The sequence below is a fragment of the Ranitomeya variabilis genome, chromosome 2 (assembly GCF_051348905.1).
Source record: "Ranitomeya variabilis isolate aRanVar5 chromosome 2, aRanVar5.hap1, whole genome shotgun sequence".
Taxonomy (NCBI): Eukaryota; Metazoa; Chordata; class Amphibia; order Anura; family Dendrobatidae; genus Ranitomeya; species Ranitomeya variabilis.
This window is the reverse complement of record NC_135233.1, coordinates 642,781,370-642,802,347: the sequence shown is the minus strand read 5'-3', so window position 1 is coordinate 642,802,347 and position 20,978 is coordinate 642,781,370. Positions and strand designations below refer to the sequence as shown.

At 45.8% G+C, this 20,978-nt stretch overlaps 1 protein-coding gene across 1 annotated transcript in view; it reads left to right on the top strand.

Moving 5' to 3' along the window:
• Positions 1–20,978, top strand: part of ARID4B (AT-rich interaction domain 4B) — a 367,662-nt gene that overhangs the window by 797 nt on the left and 345,887 nt on the right. The window lies entirely within an intron of this gene.

The window sequence follows — 20,978 nt, the reverse complement described above, 5'->3', positions numbered from 1 at the left end:
TTTAATTTCTGTAAAATTACCTGTAATGTTTTGTTTAATGGGTTAAGTCCATCCCTTTACTTGGGCTGCAGTGGTGCAGTTTGTTGTAGAAAATGAAAGTTTCCTGTGATTTGCCTGTTATGCTGCGGCTTATTCTTTCCTATGTTTTGTGTCTGAATGAAGTTGATCTGTCATGTCTGGGGATGGTGAGTCCCCACTATTGTCACCGGCCATTGTATATAGATGGTGAGTGAGCCCCCAATATTCTCACTGGCCATTGTATATAGATGGTGAGTCCCCACTATTGTCACCAGCCATTGTATATAGATGGTGAGTGAGCCCCCACTATTGTCACTGGCCATTGTATATAGATGGTGAGCCCCCACTATTGTCACAGGCCATTGTATATAGATGGTGAGTGAGCCCCCACTATTGTCACAGGCCATTGTATATAGATGGTGAGTGAGCCCCCACTATTGTCACCGGCCATTGTATATAGATGGTGAGTGAGCCCCCACTATTGTCACCGGCCATTGTATATAGATGGTGAGTGAGCCCCCACTATTGTCACCGGCCATTGTATATAGATGGTGAGTGAGCCCCCACTATTGTCACCGGCCATTGTATATAGATGGTGAGTGAGCCCCCACTATTGTCACCAGCCATTGTATATAGATGGTGAGTCCCCACTATTGTCACCAGCCATTGTATATAGATGGTGAGTCCCCACTATTGTCACCGGCCATTGTATATAGATGGTGAGTCCCCACTATTGTCACCGGCCATTGTATATAGATGGTGAGTCCCCACTATTGTCACCGGCCATTGTATATAGATGGTGAGTCCCCACTATTGTCACCGGCCATTGTATATAGATGGTGAGTGAGCCCCCACTATTGTCACCGGCCATTGTATATAGATGGTGAGTGAGCCCCCACTATTGTCACCGGCCATTGTATATAGATGGTGTGTGAGCCCCCACTATTGTCACCGGCCATTGTATATAGATGGTGTGTGAGCCCCCACTATTGTCACCGGCCATTGTATATAGATGGTGAGTGAGCCCCCACTATTGTCACCGGCCATTGTATATAGATGGTGAGTGAGCCCCCACTATTGTCACCGGCCATTGTATATAGATGGTGTGTGAGCCCCCACTATTGTCACCGGCCATTGTATATAGATGGTGTGTGAGCCCCCACTATTGTCACCGGCCATTGTATATAGATGGTGAGTGAGCCCCCACTATTGTCACCGGCCATTGTATATAGATGGTGAGTGAGCCCCCACTATTGTCACCGGCCATTGTATATAGATGGTGTGTGAGCCCCCACTATTGTCACCGGCCATTGTATATAGATGGTGTGTGAGCCCCCACTATTGTCACCGGCCATTGTATATAGATGGTGAGTGAGCCCCCACTATTGTCACCGGCCATTGTATATAGATGGTGAGTGAGCCCCCACTATTGTCACCGGCCATTGTATATAGATGGTGAGTGAGCCCCCACTATTGTCACCGGCCATTGTATATAGATGGTGTGTGAGCCCCCACTATTGTCACCGGCCATTGTATATAGATGGTGAGTGAGCCCCCACTATTGTCACCGGCCATTGTATATAGATGGTGTGTGAGCCCCCACTATTGTCACCGGCCATTGTATATACTGCTGGTGGGACACGGCATAGCAGTGCAGGCCTGGATGAGCGCATACATGATGTGTGCACATTATATGGCCACTAATAAATGTGTTGCAGGCAGCGTCTTTATAGCCAGGTACCATTGTATCTGCAGGTAACATAATAAGCTGTACAGCCATCCATAGCTACTGACGGGGTTTTCACTGCAAATATTTAGGATCATCTGCATATTGAGACCTGGTCAATCCCCTTACTCCAGCTGGTGCTCCTGCCGTGTTGTGCTGCGGCCTAGCCAGGTATTGCCGAATAACTCGCATTGATGGATGGGGCACATTGTTCTGAGCCACTGATTGCACGACTGAGGGATCCGACCTGAAAGCCGTCCTCTATTCTGCTCAGAAGCAGAACTTTCCGTGTATTTACAGCCAAGTTGCTCATATCTCAGATTCAAGTGATGTAATAGTGAATTGCTCGGGCATATGTGTATAGGAAAAGACAGCCCTCCGCTGCAGGGCATTTTACAGGTGGTATTGCCATACACTGTGTCCATTCTCCATGAGAACCAGTACCCACGCTGGATTTGCCATGGGATAGAGGTTTTACAGCCGAGAGTAAAGGGTGCAGACCAGTGGTGTTTTCCATAAATGTTCATACTCTGGTTGGCAGTGCTTGTGTGGTGGACGTCACCCCGATGTCTGACTGGCTTCACTGATCTGATGCCGAATTACAATGTTTCCTTCTCCGTGTTCATCTAATGACTGCTCCGACAACACAACCACCTGCTATTGTCATGAATTGCATGATGTACCTTGAACATATTGGAGGGGTTTTCCACTACTGTGATATGTTGAAGAGCTATCCTTTTAAGAGATGTCATGAATAGGGGTCTTACACATGGAACCTTGCAGGAGAGGGGTCTTATCACTTCTGGCTGGGTCAGATGTACTGTGCACAGGACAGAATGTCTCTTCCATCACACTGCTTAGCGGAATCTGTGGGTCCTGCAGATCTCCTTCCAGTGTATGAATAAGAGCTGATCTGCAGGAGCTGGGAGCAGGCATAAAATCATCAATCTCAGGCCGGCGTCACACTCAGCGTATGAAAATACGGTTCATATTTTACTGCCGTAATACGAATAAATGTTCCCCAAATAGTGATCCGTATATCATCCGTAGGCAGGGTGTGGCAGCGTATTTTGCGCATGTCATCCTCTGTATGTAATCCGTATGGCATCTGTACTGCGAGATTTTCTCGCAGGCTTGTAATACCGACATCTAATGGATTTATGTGCTCAAATGTTCGTTAAAACATATATACAGTATATATGTATTTATATTTAATTCAGCGCTAGATTGCAGAAAAGCCGGTAATTCAATTGCCGGCTTTTTATTTCTCCTTCCCAAACCCGACAGGATATGAGACATGGTTTACATACAGTAAACCATCTCATATCCCTTTTTTTTTTTTTGCATATTCCACACTACTAATGTTAGTAGTGTGTATGTGCAAAATTTGGGCACTGTAGCTTGTAAAATAAAGGGTTAAATTGCGGAAAAAATTGGCGTGGGCTCCCGCGCAATTTTCTCCGCCAGTGTGGTAAAGCCAGTGACTGATGACAGATATTAATAGCCCAGCGAGGGTCCATGGTTATTGGCCCCCCCCTGGCTAAAAACATCTGCCCCCAGCAACCCCAGAAAAGGCACATCTGGAAGATGCGCCTATTCTGGCACTTGGCCACTCTCTTCCCACTCCCGTGTAGCGGTGGGATATGGGGTAATGAAGGGTTAATGCCACCTTGCTATTGTAAGGAGACATTAAGCCTGGTTAATAATGGAGAGGTGTCAATTATGTCACCTATCCATTATTAATCCAATAGTACGAAATGGTTAATAAAACACACATTATTTAAAAGTATTTTAATGAAATAAAGACACAGGGTGTTTTAATATTTTATTATACTGGTAATCCACCTGAAGACCCTCATCCTGTAAAAAGGGTAAAATAAAAAATCAACAAGATCCCATACCTTCCGTCGTTCAGTCAGTCCCACAATGTAAATCCATCTGAAGGGGTTAATCACTTTACAGCCAGGAGCTCTGCTAATGCCTTTGCTCCTGTCTGTAAAATGTTGTGAATGAATGTAATGCAGGGGAATGTACTGTAGTTACCTTGAGTCGCGGTGATGTGCCCCCTGCTGGATGTCCTCATATGAACTCGAGCGTGGGAACTTTTCCCAATTTGCAAACTTTAATTTGTATGCCCTTAAATCAGAGAGTGGTGTCACACAAAATAGTTCATGAATAACATTTCCCACATGTCTACTTTACATCAGCATAATTTTTGAAGGAACATTTTTTTTATTAGGAAGTTATACGGGTTAAAATTTGACAAGCAATTTATGATTTTTTTTTTTTAAATTTTTCCCCCCCCCCCCAAAATGTACAAAACCATTTTTTTTTTTCTTTTTTTGGGACCACATTACATTAGAAGAGACTTTGAGGGGCCTTTATGGCAGAAAATATGGGGTGCAAATACCCCATATGGGGAGGAAATCCACTGTTAGGGTGCATGGCAGGGTTCGGAACTTCTTGAACGCAAAATTTGCTGGAATCATTAGTGGACACCATGTCTGTTCGGACAGATGTGCCCAAACAAGTGAGATTTTGGAAACTAGATCCCACCTTAAACCCTCAGGTACTGAACATAATTTTACAATGTTGATCTGTGGAAACAAATTCTTTTTCCCGCATAAAGTTTTTTGCCCCAAATTGTTTTCATTTTTGCAGTTTCTCTGTACAGATACCTCAGAAGGGAAGAAGCGCCATATTGGAGTTCAGATTTTGCTGGAATGGTTTGAGGGTGCCATGTCACATTGGCAGAGGCTCTGAGGTGCCAGAACAGCAGAAACCCCTCATGAGTGACCCCATTTTAGAATCTACATCTTCCCCTTACAATGAATTGATCGATTGCATCATTTAGGAGGTTAAACTGCCATGTAGCATTGATGCGGTAAGGCTACGTTCACATTTGCGTTGTGCGCCGCAGCGTCGGCGCCGCAGCGCACAACGCAAACAAAAACACGGCAAAACGCACGCTAAAACGCTGCGTTTTGCGCCGCATGCATCCTTTTTGGCCGAAAGTTGGACGCAAAAAAAATGCAACTTGATGCGTTTCTTGCGTCCAACGCTTGCGGCCATGCGGCGCAAAACGCAGCACAACGCATGTCCATGCGCCCCCATGTTAAATATAGGGGCGCATGACGCATGCGGCGCCGCTGCGGCGCCCGACGCTGCGGCGCTGACCGCAAATGTGAACGTAGCCTAATTGATGCAAAAGTTGCCCGACCAAGTACTCAGTGCATTTACTGAACATACATTTCAGTAGGCCGACATTTCGGATGTTAAAATCATTTTTTTTCAAGCTGGTGTTATAAAGTATTCTAATTTACTGAGATCATGACTTTTGGGTTTTCGTTGGCTGTAAGCCATAATCATCAACATTAACAGAAATAAACACTTGAAATACATCACTCTGTTTGTAATGACTCTATATAATATGAGTCACTTTTTGTATTGAAGAACTGAAATAAATTAATTTTTTTGCTGATATTCTAATTTAGTGAGAAGCACCTGTATATGGGCATGTAGGTCTTAATAAGCTAAATAAAATCATACCTTGAGATCTGCAATCTGATGTCTTATTACAGAGAAATTCACATTAAATGTAAATGAGCTGTTAACATCTATGGGCCGGACACTGATCTCCCTGAGAATCTGCCTCCAGAGCTTGTATTTGATAAGATTCCATTCCAAAGATCATGGGTAGAAAACAGAAAAGGATAATGCCAGCTCACCGTTGAAGTTTTAAGTCCATCATGCACGGAACCATGAGCCGACCACTCATGTAGCAATTGCAAAATGAAAAAATGTTCCAACTTCTGGTAACATTTTCAGAGTAATCTTTATTTCACTTTATTCCATTAAATTTTTTTAAAAAAATATGGTGGACAGGAGCAGGGGATGCGTTTCGAGCACGGTTGTTCTTTATCAAGCTATAAAGAAAAGTGTTTGAAACGCGTCACTTGTTCCTGTCCACCATATTTGTTTAATTGATTTTTGATGGAATAAAGATCACTTTGAAAATGTTACCAGAAGCTGGAAATTTTTTTTTTTTTGTGCAAATATTATATGTGCATAAGGCTACTTTCACACTAGCGTCGGGCTCGGCCGAGGTTACCGACGCTAGCGTTGTATACGCCGCACAACGGGGGCAGCGGATGCATTTTTCCAGCGCATCCGCTGCCCCATTGTGAGGTGCGGGGAGGTGGAGTTCCGGCCGCGCATGTGCGGTCGGAAAAAGCGGACCGTCGGCGGCAAAAAATGTTACATGTAGCGTTTTTTTGTGCCGACGGTCCGCCACAACACGGCGCAACCGTCGCATGACGGTTGCGACGTGTGTCAATCCGTCGCAATACGTCGCTTAATGTTAGTCTATGGGGAAAAAACGCATCCTGCAAGCAACCAAAATGTAAAAAAAAAAAAAATCAAACCTACACATATTTGGTATCGCCGCGTTCAGAATCGCCCGATCTATCAATTAAAAAAAAAAAAAAAAAGCATTAACCTGATCGCTAAACGGCATAGCGAGAAAAAAATTTGAAACGCCAGAATTACGTTTTTTTGGTCGCCGTGACATTGCATTAAAATGCAATAACAGGCGATTAAAAGAACGTATCTGCACAAAAGTGGTATCATTAAAAACGTCAGGTCGGCACGCAAAAAATAAGTCCACACCCGACCCCAGATCACGAAAAATGGAGACGGTATGGGTATCGGAAAATGGCGCTTTTTTTTTTTTTTTTTTTTTAAGCAAAGTTTTGAATTTTTTTTCACCACTTAGATAAAAAATAACATCGACATGTTAGGTGTTGTGACACGGAACGTGTAAGAAAAGTGGACCCTCTAGACCGTAGGCAATGAACCCCCCACGGACAGGGAGCGTTAGGGACAGGCCCGTGAGGGACTATCGCCACGGAAGCTGGAGGACCAAGATGGAAAAGGAATACGGTGGAGAAACAAGAACCAACAGGGAGAACGGAGACACAGAGACTGGTAGGATTGCAGCAGAGACAAGGAAACTGGCGAGATGCCGCGGAGAGACTTAGACTGGCAGTGTAGCAGGCGGGATACAGAGGTGGGACGGAGACTATCAGGATACTGCGGAGAAACAGAGATCGGCAGGATGTGGCGGTGAAACAGGGATTGGCAGGATACTGCGGAGACACGGAGACTGACGCGAGCTGCGGAGAAAAGAGGAGAAAACCTAGAGTCAGAAGGCAAGGAAATGCACAGAGACGTAGGCAGCCTAGAACACCTGAAGCACAAATGATCATAGGATCATAGAAGAGGAAGAGACCGGTATTTGAAGGAGCGCTGTGCATTACCTCCGGGTGAAGGTCCTCCAGGATAGTAGAGAGGCCAGAACAGGAAGTACAGGGAAAGGTCAGAAGTGCTCCCGCGCAGAGCTGAACCTGGCGTGCACGCGCACTCGACAAGCAGCAGGAGCCAGGAGCGGACGCTGAAGGAGGGACGCAGCAGAGGGGGAGCCGCACCGGGACGCCGAGGATGGGTAAGTATGAGAAGGCGCGGCAAGCGGTGGCAGGAGCGGCGTGACAGGTGTCTATGAACTCGTAATGACCTGGAGAATCATAATGGCAGGTCAGTTTTAGCATTTAGTGAAGCTAGCAAAAAAAGCCAATTAAAAAGTGTGGGATAGCACTTTTTTTGCAATTTCACCGCACTTGGATTTTTTTTCCCGTTTTCTAGTACAAGACATGGTAAAACCAATGGTATCGTTCAAAAGTACAACTCGTCCCGCAAAAAATAAGCCCTCACATGACCATATTGACAGAAAAATAAAAAAGTTATGGCTCTGGGAAGGAGGGGAGTGAAAAACAAAAACGAGAAAGGGCTGCGGCGGGAAGGGGTTAAATAAAGGCCCGAACTGCAGTACCTGTTCTACCTCTGCAGTTAACCTTAAAGAGTAGTGATCATTAAAATGTAAGCAATCTAATATATAAAGCTGAATGTGTGTGTGTGTGTATGTATGTATGTATGTATGTATGTCCGGGATTGGCATCTGAACCGTAGCAGCTACAGCCACAAAATTTTGCACAGTCACACGTCTGGACCCCGAGAGCGTCATAGGCTATGTTGTGAGGTGAAATTTTAACCCCGCGCTTTCCAATTCACCAAACAATTTTGCCCCTATCTACATAATGGGGAAAAAGTGAAAGGAAAAGTGTTGGAGGCGTCGCAGCTACAGGCACAAAATTTTGCACAGTCACACGTCTGGACCCTGAGAGCGTCAAAGCTATATTGTGAGGTGAAATTTTAACCCCGCGCTTTCCAAGTCACCAAACAATTTTGCCCCTATCTACATAATGGGGAAAAAATGAAAGGAAAAGTGTTGGAGGCAAATTAACAGCTGCCAGATGTGAACAAGGGGGACTTAAAGAATGACAGCGATGGCACCAAAGAGTATATACTGTACAGTTGCTAAGGTGGGGCCCCAACATGGGATAATCACACCACCACGGGGATATGAACACACACACAAAATGCGCCACACACTACCACGTGCTCGAACACATATACCACCCTCAGTGCACATTTCACCACACATACACCAACCTCGCCACATAAAAGTAGAAACACAAAAGTCGCCGCTCAAAACTCGCCACGCGCAAAACTCTCCACATGCAAAACTCGCCACACGTGCAAAACTCGCCACACGCAAAACTTGCACACGCAGAAAAATTGCCACACGCAGAAAAATTGCCACATGCACAAAAGTTGCAACACATGCAAAAGTTGCCTCACACAAAACTTGCACATACTCAAAAGGCACCACACATAAAACTCGCCACGCGCAAAACTCGCCATGCGCAAAACTTGCTGCACACAACTTGCTACACTAACCTGTCACATGCAACTCGACACACAAAAAGTTGCTACACGCATGTCGCCACACAAAACTCATCTCACAAAAGTCCCTACATGCATGTCGCCACACGCAACTCAACACACACAACTTGACACACGAAACTCGCCCTAAAACACACACAAGTCTGGTATCCTTCAAAAATAAAAATCTGATTAATAAGCAGACAAACTACAAGAGCAACAAATGTACCATATAGGAATCCGGCAGCTGTCAGTCACATGACCAGTCTATTATGTGTATGTGTGAGCTAATATATACTGCCAGGGGGTGGGCTTACTGTTGGCTGGGGATTTATCAGGCTGCCATTTTAGCTTACAAATACTGAGGTAAAAATACTGACCAAATAACGTGTGAACGAGGGCTAATACAGGAGGAGATGGCATACAGCTATATACTATATACAGGAGATGACACACAGGTATATACTATTTACAGGGGAGATGACACACAGGTATATACTATATACAGGAGGAGATGACACACAGATATATACTATATACAGGAGAGATGACACACAGGTATATACTATATAGAGGAGGAGATGACATACAGGTACATACTACATACAGGAGGAGATGACATACAGGTATATACTATATACAGGAGGAGATGACACACAGGTATATACTATATACAGGAGCAGATTACCTACAGGTATATAGTATATACAGGAGGAGATGACACAGGTATATGCTATGTATAGGAGGAGATGACATACAGGTATATACTATATACAGGAGATGACACACAGATATATACTATATATAGGTGAGATGACACACAGGTATATACTATATACAGGAGATTACATACAGGTATATCTAATATATAAAGCTGAATGTGTGTATGTATGTATGTGTGTATGTCCGGGATTGGCATCTGTACCGTCGCAGCTACAGCCACAAAATTTTGCACAGTCACACGTCTGGACCCCGAGAGCGTCATAGGCTATGTTGTGAGGTGAAATTTTAACCCCGCGCGTTCCAATTCACCAAACAATTTTGCTCCTATCTACATAATGGGGAAAAAGTGAAGGGAAAAGTGTTGGAGGAAAATTGACAGCTGCCAGATGTGAACAATGAGGACTTAAAGAATGAGAGCGATGGCGACAAAGAGTATATACCGTACAGTTGCTAAGGTGGGGCCCCGACATGGGATACTCACCACACACGGGGATATGAACACAAACACAAAATGCGCCACACACTACCACGTGCTTGAACACATATACCACCCTCAGCACACATTTCACCACACACACACACCAACCTCGCCACATAAAAGTCGAAACACAAAAGTCACCACTCAAAACTCGCTACATGCAAAACTCGCCATATGCAAAACTAGGCTCACGCAAAACTCGCCACACGTGCAAAACTCACCTCATGGAAAACTCACCTCATGCAAAACTTGCACACACAGAAAAATTGCCACATGTACAAAAGTTGCACCACATGCAAAAGTTGCCTCACACAAAACTTGCACATACTCAAAATGCACCACACATAAAACTCGCCACGCGCAAAACTCGCCATGCACAAATCTTGCTGCACACAACTTGCTACACTAACCTGTCACATGCAACTCAACACACAAAATGTTGCTACACGCATGTCGCCACACAAAACTCATCTCACAAAAGTCGCTACATGCATGTCGCCACACGCAACTCAACACACACAACTTGACACATAAAACTCGCCCTAAAACACACACAAGTCTGGTATTGTCCTTCAAAAATAAAAATCTGATTAATAAGCAAACTACAAGAGCAACAAATGTACCATATAGGAAATACGGCAGCTGTCAGTCACATGACCTGTCTATTATGTGTATGTGTGAGCTAATATATACTGCCAGGGGGGAGGGCTTCCTGTTGGCTGGGGATTTATCAGGCTGCCAATAGCAACCAATCACAGCTCAGCTTCTATTTTGCTACAGTTAATTAACCTGAGCTCTGATTGGTTAATATAGGCAACAAAGACATTCTCAGTATAACAAAGCTAATATATGTTGTGAAATGCTTCTATTTGCTTAGTTTTTGCCTTTTAATAATTACATTTCTATCTATTTGTTTTGTGGTTTTTGTGTGCAGAATAAATTTTTGTTAACACATTCTATTTTGCTAACAGCAGTCATTAACCCGGGCGAAGCCGGGTAGTACAGCTAGTATTGAATAAAGAACCAACTACTACAGTCCAGAATTATTCAACCCCCCTCAACAGAATCGGTCATGAGAGCAAATTTACAACTCTGACGTCTCGTGCACACCTGAGAGGCGTCTGACCGGGATTCAAGAAGTATCGTTTCTCCTTGTGGAGAGTGACATGTTAAGCATGTCTAGGTGAGGAGAATTAAAGCAGCAATGCTCCTCTGGGAAATATGCAAATTGTCTCTTCAGAGAGGAAGAGGACTAGAACTCTAGTGCCACCTATTGGAAGTAGCAATCCTAACAGTCAATGTCGACAACGTCACTCTCCGCAAAGAGAAACAATACTTCTTTTGTAGTAACATAGTTAGCAAGGCTGAAAAAAGACATTTGTTCAGCCTATATTCCATCAGAATAAATCCCCAGATCTACGCCCGTCTAAAGAACCTAATAACTGTAAGATACAATATTGTTATGCTCCAGGAAGACGTCCAGGCCTCTCTTGAACCCCTCTACTGAGTTCGCCATCACCACCTCCTTAGGCAAGGAATTCTAGATACTTCTTGGATCCCGATCAGAAAGTTTTTTAAATACCACAGAATTTTGTTTTTTTGCACTTAACTTTATTTTCTTGTCTTTTTAATTTTATTTTTTTAAAAATATTTAACCCCTTTCCAACATTGGGTGTAATAATACGCCCACATCGGAATCCCTCCCTTTGATGTCGGCACCGGCGCTGAGCACACATCTTTCTCAGCACATGTCAGCAGCTTTGAACAGCTGACATGTGCCTATAAGGCTGCTGTCACACTAGCAGTATTTGGTCAGTATTTTACATCAGTATTTGTAGCCAAAAACCAGGAGTGGAACAATTAGAGGAAAAGTACCGTATAATAGAAACATATGCACCACTTCTGTATTTATCACCCGCTCCTGGTTTTGGGTTGCAAATACTGATGTAAAAATACTGACCAAATACTGCTAGTGTGACGGCAGCCTAGCAGCTGCGGGTGGAATCGCGATCCACCCACGGCTGTTAAATGTCGTGGTCAATCTCTGACAGCGGCATTTAACTCACGCTTACCGGAACTGCGTCAGGAATCTGCCCATCGGTGACCCCCACCACGTGATTGTGGGTCACCGATGGGTTGGCATGACAACCAGAGGTCTCCAGCAGACCTCTATGGTTGTCATAGCCAGATTGCTATGAGTGCTGCCCGATGGTCGATGCTCATAGCAAGTCAGCAGTTTTGCTACACACAGCTTCTGATCATCGCCTGTGTGTAGTAGAGGCGATCAGACAACTGCAGCCCATGTAGACTATTGAAGCATGCAAAAAGTAAAAAAAAAAATCATAGTTCAAGTTGCTCCCCTTTCGCCACATTAAAAATAAAAAAAATAAAAATATATACACATATACACATTTGGTATTGCCGCATTCAGAATCGCCCGATCTTTCAATATACATTGCAATAATCGGCAATCAAAAGATTGTATCTACACCAAAATGGTGTCAATAAAAACATCAGCACAGCGCGCAAAAAATAATCCCTCATCCAAAGCCAGATCACGAAAAATGGAGATGCTAGAGATCTTGGAAAATGGTGTACCTTTTTTTTTTCTTTTTTTTTTTTCCTACCAAAGTTTGGATTTATTTGTATCTTAAAGGAATCTAGGCATGTTTGGTGTCTGAGCTCATAATGACCTGGAGAATCATAATGGCAGGTCAGTTTTAGCATTTAGTGAACATGGTACAAAAAAAGTGTGGAATTACACTTTTTTTTGCAATTTCACCGCACTTGGAACTTTTTTCCTGTTTTCCAGTACATGATATGTTAAACCCAATGGTGTCATTCAAAAGTACAACTTGTCCCACAAAAAACAAGCCCTCACATGGCCATTTTCACCAAAAATAAAAAAGTTATGGCTCTGGGAAGAAGGGGAGCAAAAAACGAAAATACCTACGGTTGTGAAGGGGTTAATATCTATAAATGTATTTTTCCATCAACATATGTGTGTGATGGCATGTTTCTCTTGTAGGTCAAATTTTAGTTTTGAATGGCACCATTCATTTTAACATATAATGGAAAAATTTCCAAGTGTAATGAAATGGTTAAAAATAATACAATTTCGCCATTGTTCTTTGAGCTTTGTTTTTACAGTATTCATTGTGCAGTAAAAATGGCCTGGAAATATGATTGTCTAGGTCAGTCTGATCACAGCGATAGCAATCATTGCAGCAGGGTTTTTTCTTCTATTAAAGGATGAAAAAAAAAGTTTTATTTTTGTTGCAATTTTCTGATACATTCCGTAACATTTTTTTATTATTCTGTTGATTCGGCGGAATGAAGGTTTGTTTTTTGAGCTGACGTTTTTGATACTAATTTTGTGCAAATATGATACTTTCATTGCTTATTACAATACATTTTGTTAGGATGATGGAGTGATAAAAATAATCCCACAATTCCGGTGTGTTTTTGTTTCCTCCTTACAACGTTTATCAATGGGATAAATTTAATTCCATATTGCAATGTTTGTTTTTTGTTTTCCTTTCTTTATGGTTAACTGGAGAAAAGGGGTGATTTCAACTGTTACATTTTTTTTTCTTCTATATTTTTAAAATATTGTTTTTTTTTTCATCAATTTTTAGGCCAGAAGTGGGCAACCTTTTTTAGTCTGAGGTCCACACTGGCAAGTTCTTTTGTTTATAAGGGTTAATATTCAAACATGGTAAGAACAATTTCTTATGCAATTTTTACCGAATGTGGCAGCACCCCATTTGTGGCAGCACCCCATTTGTGGCAGCACCCCATTTGTGGTTGCACACTACGGTTTGAGCTTACAGTGGGGATTAGATGGGAAGGAGCACTACTTGGCTTTTTGGAACACAGATTGTGTTCATCCGTTAGCAGAGCTTCTGAGGTGGCAGAGCAAAAGAAATCAACACATTGGAAAATTCACTGTTCAAGGTACCGTATATACTCGAGTATAAGCCAAGAATTTCAGCCCATTTTTTTTTTAGGCTGAAATTGCCCCTCTTGGCTTATACTCGAGTTATTCCCAGGGGTCGGAAGGGGAGGGGGAGCGGCAGCTGTCTAATAATACTCACCTGCTCCCATAGGGGTGGAGCAGCATATTCATTACTGTAATGAGCGGTACCATGTGACCGCTCAATACAGGAAGAAGCTGCCGGTGCCCGGAGAACCAGGGATGTGCAGGGACCGCGCCAGGAGCAGGTGAGTATAACGGGGGCATATTCACCTGTCCCGCTTTCCACCGTCGGCGCCGCACCATCTTCTGCATCCTCTGCCCTCTGCAGTGACGCTCAGGTCAGAGGGCGCGGTGACTCGATTAGTGTGCGCGCCGCCCTCTGCCTGAACAGTCAGTGCAGAGGACGCGGAAGACACAGCGGCGCTCAGTGGTGGAACGGGAAAGGTGACTATAGCAAGTGCCGGCTTGAGCGACGAGATGTATGTGATTTTTTTTTTTTTTTTTTTTTTTTTTTTAATCGCAGCAACAGCATATGGGACAAATATCTCTATGGAGCATCTTATGGGGTCATGTGCAGCATTATATGGGGCAAATATCTCTATGGAGCATCTTATGGGGCCATGTGCAGCATTATATGGGGCAAATATCTCTATGGAGCATCTTATGGGGCCATGTGCAGCATTATATGGGGGCAAATATCTCTATGGAGCATCTTATGGGGCCATGTGCAGCATTATATGGGGCAAATATCTCTATGGAGCATCTTATGGGGCCATGTGCAGCGTTATATGGGGCAAATATTTCTATGAAGCATCTTATGGAGCCATAATCAGCATTTGTGCAGCATTATATGGGGGCAAATATCTCTGGAGCATCTTATGGGGCCATTATCCGCATTTGTGGAGCATTATATTGGGCATATTTTAATATGGAACATCTTATGGGGCCCATCATAAACTGTATGGATCATTATATGGGGCGTATTTTGTATGGAGCTTTATATGGGGCCCATTTGATGCTCCATGCAGTTATGGCCCCATAGATGCCCCGTATAATGCTCCATGCAGTTATGGCCCCATATAATGCTCCATACAGTTATGGCCCCATAGATGCCCCATATAATGCTCCATACAGTTATGGCCCCATAGATGCCCCATATAATGCTCCATACAGTTATGGCTCCATAGATGCTCTATATAATGCCCCATATAATGCTCCATGCAGTTCTTTATGGCCCCATAGATGCTCCACATAGCATTGTGCCACATGTAATGCTGCTGCTGCAATAAAAAAAAAATACATACTCACCTCTCGTCGCTTCCCGCTGCTCCTCAGCGTCCCGTCTCTCTGCACTGACTGTTCAGGCAGAGGGCGGGAAGATGGAGCGGCGCCCGGCGAATTGAACGCGGACAGGTGAATATGAAATACTCACCTGGTCCCTGCGCTCCTGACGCTGTCCCTGCGCTCCTGACGCTGTCCCTGCGCTCCTGACGCTGTCCCTGCGCTCCTGACGCTGTCCCTGCGCTCCTGACGCTGTCCCTGCGCTCCTGACGCTGTCCCTGCGCTCCTGACGCTGTCCCTGCGCTCCTGACGCTGTCCCTGCGCTCCTGACGCTGTCCCTGCGCTCCTGACGCTGTCCCTGCGCTCCTGACGCTGTCCCTGCGCTCCTGACGCTGTCCCTGCGCTCCTGACGCTGTCCCTGCGCTCCTGACGCTGTCCCTGCGCTCCTGACGCTGTCCCTGCGCTCCTGACGCTGTCCCTGCGCTCCTGACGCTGTCCCTGCGCTCCTGACGCTGTCCCTGCGCTCCTGACGCTGTCCCTGCGCTCCTGACGCTGTCCCTGCGCTCCTGACGCTGTCCCTGCGCTCCTGACGCTGTCCCTGCGCTCCTGACGCTGTCCCTGCGCTCCTGACGCTGTCCCTGCGCTCCTGACGCTGTCCCTGCGCTCCTGACGCTGTCCCTGCGCTCCTGACGCTGTCCCTGCGCTCCTGACGCTGTCCCTGCGCTCCTGACGCTGTCCCTGCGCTCCTGACGCTGTCCCTGCGCTCCTGACGCTGTCCCTGCGCTCCTGACGCTGTCCCTGCGCTCCTGACGCTGTCCCTGCGCTCCTGACGCTGTCCCTGCGCTCCTGACGCTGTCCCTGCGCTCCTGACGCTGTCCCTGCGCTCCTGACGCTGTCCCTGCGCTCCTGACGCTGTCCCTGCGCTCCTGACGCTGTCCCTGCGCTCCTGACGCTGTCCCTGCGCTCCTGACGCTGTCCCTGCGCTCCTGACGCTGTCCCTGCGCTCCTGACGCTGTCCCTGCGCTCCTGACGCTGTCCCTGCGCTCCTGACGCTGTCCCTGCGCTCCTGACGCTGTCCCTGCGCTCCTGACGCTGTCCCTGCGCTCCTGACGCTGTCCCTGCGCTCCTGACGCTGTCCCTGCGCTCCTGACGCTGTCCCTGCGCTCCTGACGCTGTCCCTGCGCTCCTGACGCTGTCCCTGCGCTCCTGACGCTGTCCCTGCGCTCCTGACGCTGTCCCTGCGCTCCTGACGCTGTCCCTGCGCTCCTGACGCTGTCCCTGCGCTCCTGACGCTGTCCCTGCGCTCCTGACGCTGTCCCTGCGCTCCTGACGCTGTCCCTGCGCTCCTGACGCTGTCCCTGCGCTCCTGACGCTGTCCCTGCGCTCCTGACGCTGTCCCTGCGCTCCTGACGCTGTCCCTGCGCTCCTGACGCTGTCCCTGCGCTCCTGACGCTGTCCCTGCGCTCCTGACGCTGTCCCTGCGCTCCTGACGCTGTCCCTGCGCTCCTGACGCTGTCCCTGCGCTCCTGACGCTGTCCCTGCGCTCCTGACGCTGTCCCTGCGCTCCTGACGCTGTCCCTGCGCTCCTGACGCTGTCCCTGCGCTCCTGACGCTGTCCCTGCGCTCCTGACGCTGTCCCTGCCTGTCCCATGGTACTGCAGCTTCTTCCTGTAATGAGCGGTCACTGGTACCGCTCATTACAGTAATAAATATGTGGCTCCGCCCCTATGGGAGTGGAGTCCATATTCATTACTTTAATGAGCGGTACCACGTGACCGCTGAATAGAGGAAGAGCTGCAGCGCGGGAGACCATGGGGCAGGCTGGGACAGCGTTAGGAGCGCCAGTAGCAGGTGAGTATGCGACAGTCCTCTCTCCCTCTCACCCGCCGACCCCGCCGCCGAACGTGACTCGAGTATAAGCTGAGAGGGGCACTTTCAGCCCAAAAATTTGGGCTGAAAATCTCGGCTTATACTCGAGTATATACGGTAAGTTTTCTCAGTTTTTTGTGGCAAAATTAGGGGTCTCGGCTTATACTCGAGTATTTACGGTTTTTGGAATTTATTAAGGTGTATGGTAAGAATTTTGAGCCCACAGGTGCAATGAGCCATACAAATACTGAAAATTTTTTTAGTGGTAAAAATTAAATTTTTTATTCGCTGCAAACCTTAGCTTTATGCGAGGGTAATAGCGAAACTGAACCCTACAATTTGTTGTGGCATTTCTCCCGAATGTGTTGATGTGGTTTCATTGGAAACTGTCTGGCCACGCGGCAGGGCTGAGCAGGAAGGAGCGCCATTGGCATTTTGAGAACAAATTTTGCCGGAATAGTTTGCAGGCACCTTTTGCAAAGCTCTTAAGTTGACAGAACAGCAGAAAACCATCAAAAGTGACCCAGTTTTAGAATTTATACCTATGAATTCTTCTATGGCTACATAACTATTTTGGCCTCCCTGGTGTTTTCATTCTGCATCATCCACTCCAAGAGGTTTTCTGAAAAGCGCACATCTGTCATGTTCGTGTCCGTACATTTGTGCCCAGCTTGGGCTTCTGGAGACACAAGCCCCATAAATAATTGTGCTTTTTTGACTACAGCAATGCCGAACAAGTGGACGCCAATTGCGTTTAGGCACATTGTGAGACTCAAACAGGAGGGGGGGCATTTAGACTAGGGTGTGCAGAATTCACTGGGTTTTGTTTGTGGATGGGCAGACGTATTGCTTTTCCAGAGCATTTGTGGTAACAAGTAACATGAAAAGATCTTATATTTTATTCCATCAGATAGTGAACCTAAGTAGGGGCTTTTTTTTTTTTTTTTTTTTAAGGGAGAAGTTGGAAGTTTTTTTTATTGGTAACATGCTTTTTTAACCTTTTCTATAAAAAAGGTATGTTTTTATCACCATATTCTAAGAGTTGTAGTTTTCACCAACAGCCGTATGAAGGCTTGTTTTTTGTGAATGAGTTAGTGTATGTTTCCACGGTCAGGAATGGCTCAGTATTTGCTCAGGATTTGACGCAGGTAAAATCTGCACCAAATCGGCATCTGAGGTCACTGGCAGATCACCTGCATTTTTTTATACGCCTTTTACATGCATTTTTTCCGCGTGGGTTTTTTCATTGCATGCAGGTTTTTTTTGTCACTTGAAATACAGCTAATTGAAAGTTGGCTTCTGGGAAGGGAAAAAAAAAGTGATTTCCTGTTTGCAGATATATTGGGATATGTTCTCACAGTCGGTAAATGCTGCGGGTTGGACGCTGTGTACATCTGCAGCGTCCAACCCGCAGCGTCCAGCTGTTACAGCATAGTGGATGGGATTTCTAGAAATCCCATGCCCACTAGGTGTGCACCAATGCCCGCGGCTCACCCGCCGAGACGGACATGCATCTCGCAGCATGTCAATTTATGTAGTGGAGATGCTCCGTCTCCGCTGTGTAAATTACCTATACACTTTCATTAGATGCGGTAAAACCACATTATCTTCCTAGCCACATGCGTATTAAGTGCAGTAACGCAGCTTACTACGCATGTGTACTAATTTACATAACGGTGAATCTTGTAACACAGCCGGACGTACATGACACAAAGTGGAGGAAAGCACGGAGAGTGGTACCCCTCCTTGTTAATAAATAATATTTTTTTCCTATCGCCACAACAGCACCCTACGAAAGAGGGGATCCGCCTACCATCTTGGACAGGAACCTACAGGATTTAAAGGGGCGGTCCCCCTCACCACTCCAGTTTGGGTTCCTGTCCTAGATGGGAACAGACAGGTGCCCTGGGTCGCGTGAGCGCGGCGCCGGCTCGGCGTCTCATCAGCGCTGGAGATCCGGAAGTAGTTACACTTCCGGTGGAGGCTGGTGGAGGAGGCGCGGCTGCAGCTATTAAACAGCGGTGGCTGTGGAATGAGTGTGCGGCAACATGTCCTCGGTAGGGGACGCAGAGCACCTTCAGGTGGAGGTGCCTGAGCAGCGCAGCAAGAGCGGTAGCAGCCTTTAGTGAGTGTTAAAGTTACACCTAGTGCTGATATGGTCCGTTTTTTCTTGTGCTTTGTTGTAGGTCAAAAAGACATCAAAATCTAAACATAAGCAGTGTGCATTATGCACAGTACCCTTGCCTGATAGCTATAATAAAAGGCTTTGCCAGGCTTGTATTTGTCGGACCTTAGAGGAAGAGGCTCCCTTTCGTTCATCAGACCTCAGGGCGGTCATCAGGGAAGAAATAAATTATTCCCTTAAAGGCAGTCGCCATGAGAAGTCTATGAGGGACTTATCACCTGGATCTAGCCCATCTTTACAGGAGGGCGAATGTTCAGGCTCCTCATCACCATCCTCCTCGGATGAAGAGGAAAGGCCATGTTTTTCGGTGGATAATATGGATGTATTGGTTAAGGCGGTTCGCACAACCATGGGGGTTGCGGAGAACAAGGAGCCAAGATCCACTCAGGATATAATGTTTGCGGGCTTGTGTCAGAAGAATCGTAGGTAATTTCCGGTAGTAGACACGGTTAAGGACCTTATTAAGCGTGAATGGGATAAGCAGGACAAAGGTTTTTTTGCCGTCATCTGCAAAGAGAAGATATCCCTTTGATGATAAGGATTTAGCTGAGTGGGTGAAGGTCCCTAAAGTGGACGCAGCCGTGGCTTCTACATCTAAGTCAGGTACTTTACCACTAGAGGATGTAGGTCTTCTAAAGGATCCGTCAGATAGAAAAGCGGATATGTTTCTGAAAAAGGTTTGGGAGTCGTCGTCTGGAGCATTCAAACCTGCAATCTCTAGTACTTGCACTGCCAGATGAGTTATGGTCTGGGTAACCCAGCTGGAGGAGCAGCTGAAATCTAAGGTGCCTAGAGACAAATTACTGAACTCCCTGTCTCAGATTCGTGAGGGCGTGGCGTATTTGGCAGATGCGTCGGTGGACTCTCTCTGAAACTTGCAGCCAGATCAGCGGGACTCTCGAATGCTGCCCGGCAAGCCCTATGGATTAAGACCTGGAAAGGGGATGCTCAGGCTAGAGCTAAACTGTGTACTATTCCATGCAGGGGTGAGTACTTATTTGGCCCTGTGCTGGATGACATCCTTGCCAAGGCAGAGGATAGGAAGAAGGGATTTCCTAAAGTATTCAATCCTACCTTTAGGAATACCTTCAAGAAACGCATGCCATACCAGAGACCTTATTTAAACCGGGATTGGGAGTCAACGGAGCCGAGGAAGAAAGGTTCAGACTTCAATACCTCATCATCATCTTCAAGGCGTAGACGCAATTACCGATAAATCACAACTTCCAGTAGGGGGCAGATTAAGATATTTCTATAGTCAATGGGCCAGAATAACTTCCAGCAGCTGGATTCTGGGTATAGTTGCGTCAGGATTAAAATTAGAATTTCTGGAGATACCTCCTGATTACTATGTATTGACTGCCCTCAATTCTTCAGATCAACAGGAGGCCCTGGAAAGAGGTTCAGCTGTTGAGACAAAAGGAGGTTATTGTAGAGGTACCAAAAGATCAGGAAGGAGAGGGATTTTATTCCCCTTTATTTTGATTTCCAAGCCTGATGGGTCCTTTCGAACCATCATAAATTTACGAAAGCTGAACAAATTTCTACAATACCATGCCTTTAAAATGGAATCCATTAAATGAGCGACTAAACTTATTTTTCCCAGGTGTTATATGACAGTCCTGGATCTAAAAGATGCGTACTACTCATTCACAAGGATCACCTGCGGTTCCTCAGAATGGCGGTGCTCTTGAACAATCAGGTCAGACATTTTCAATTTACGGCAATGCCATTTGGATTGTCTATGGCACCGAGGGTGTTTACTAAGATCATTGCGGAAGTAATGGCCTATATCAGAGAACAAGATACATTAGTTATACCCTACTTGGATGACTTCCTGGTAGTGGGAAATTAATTTTTCCAGTGTAAGTCGCCTAAA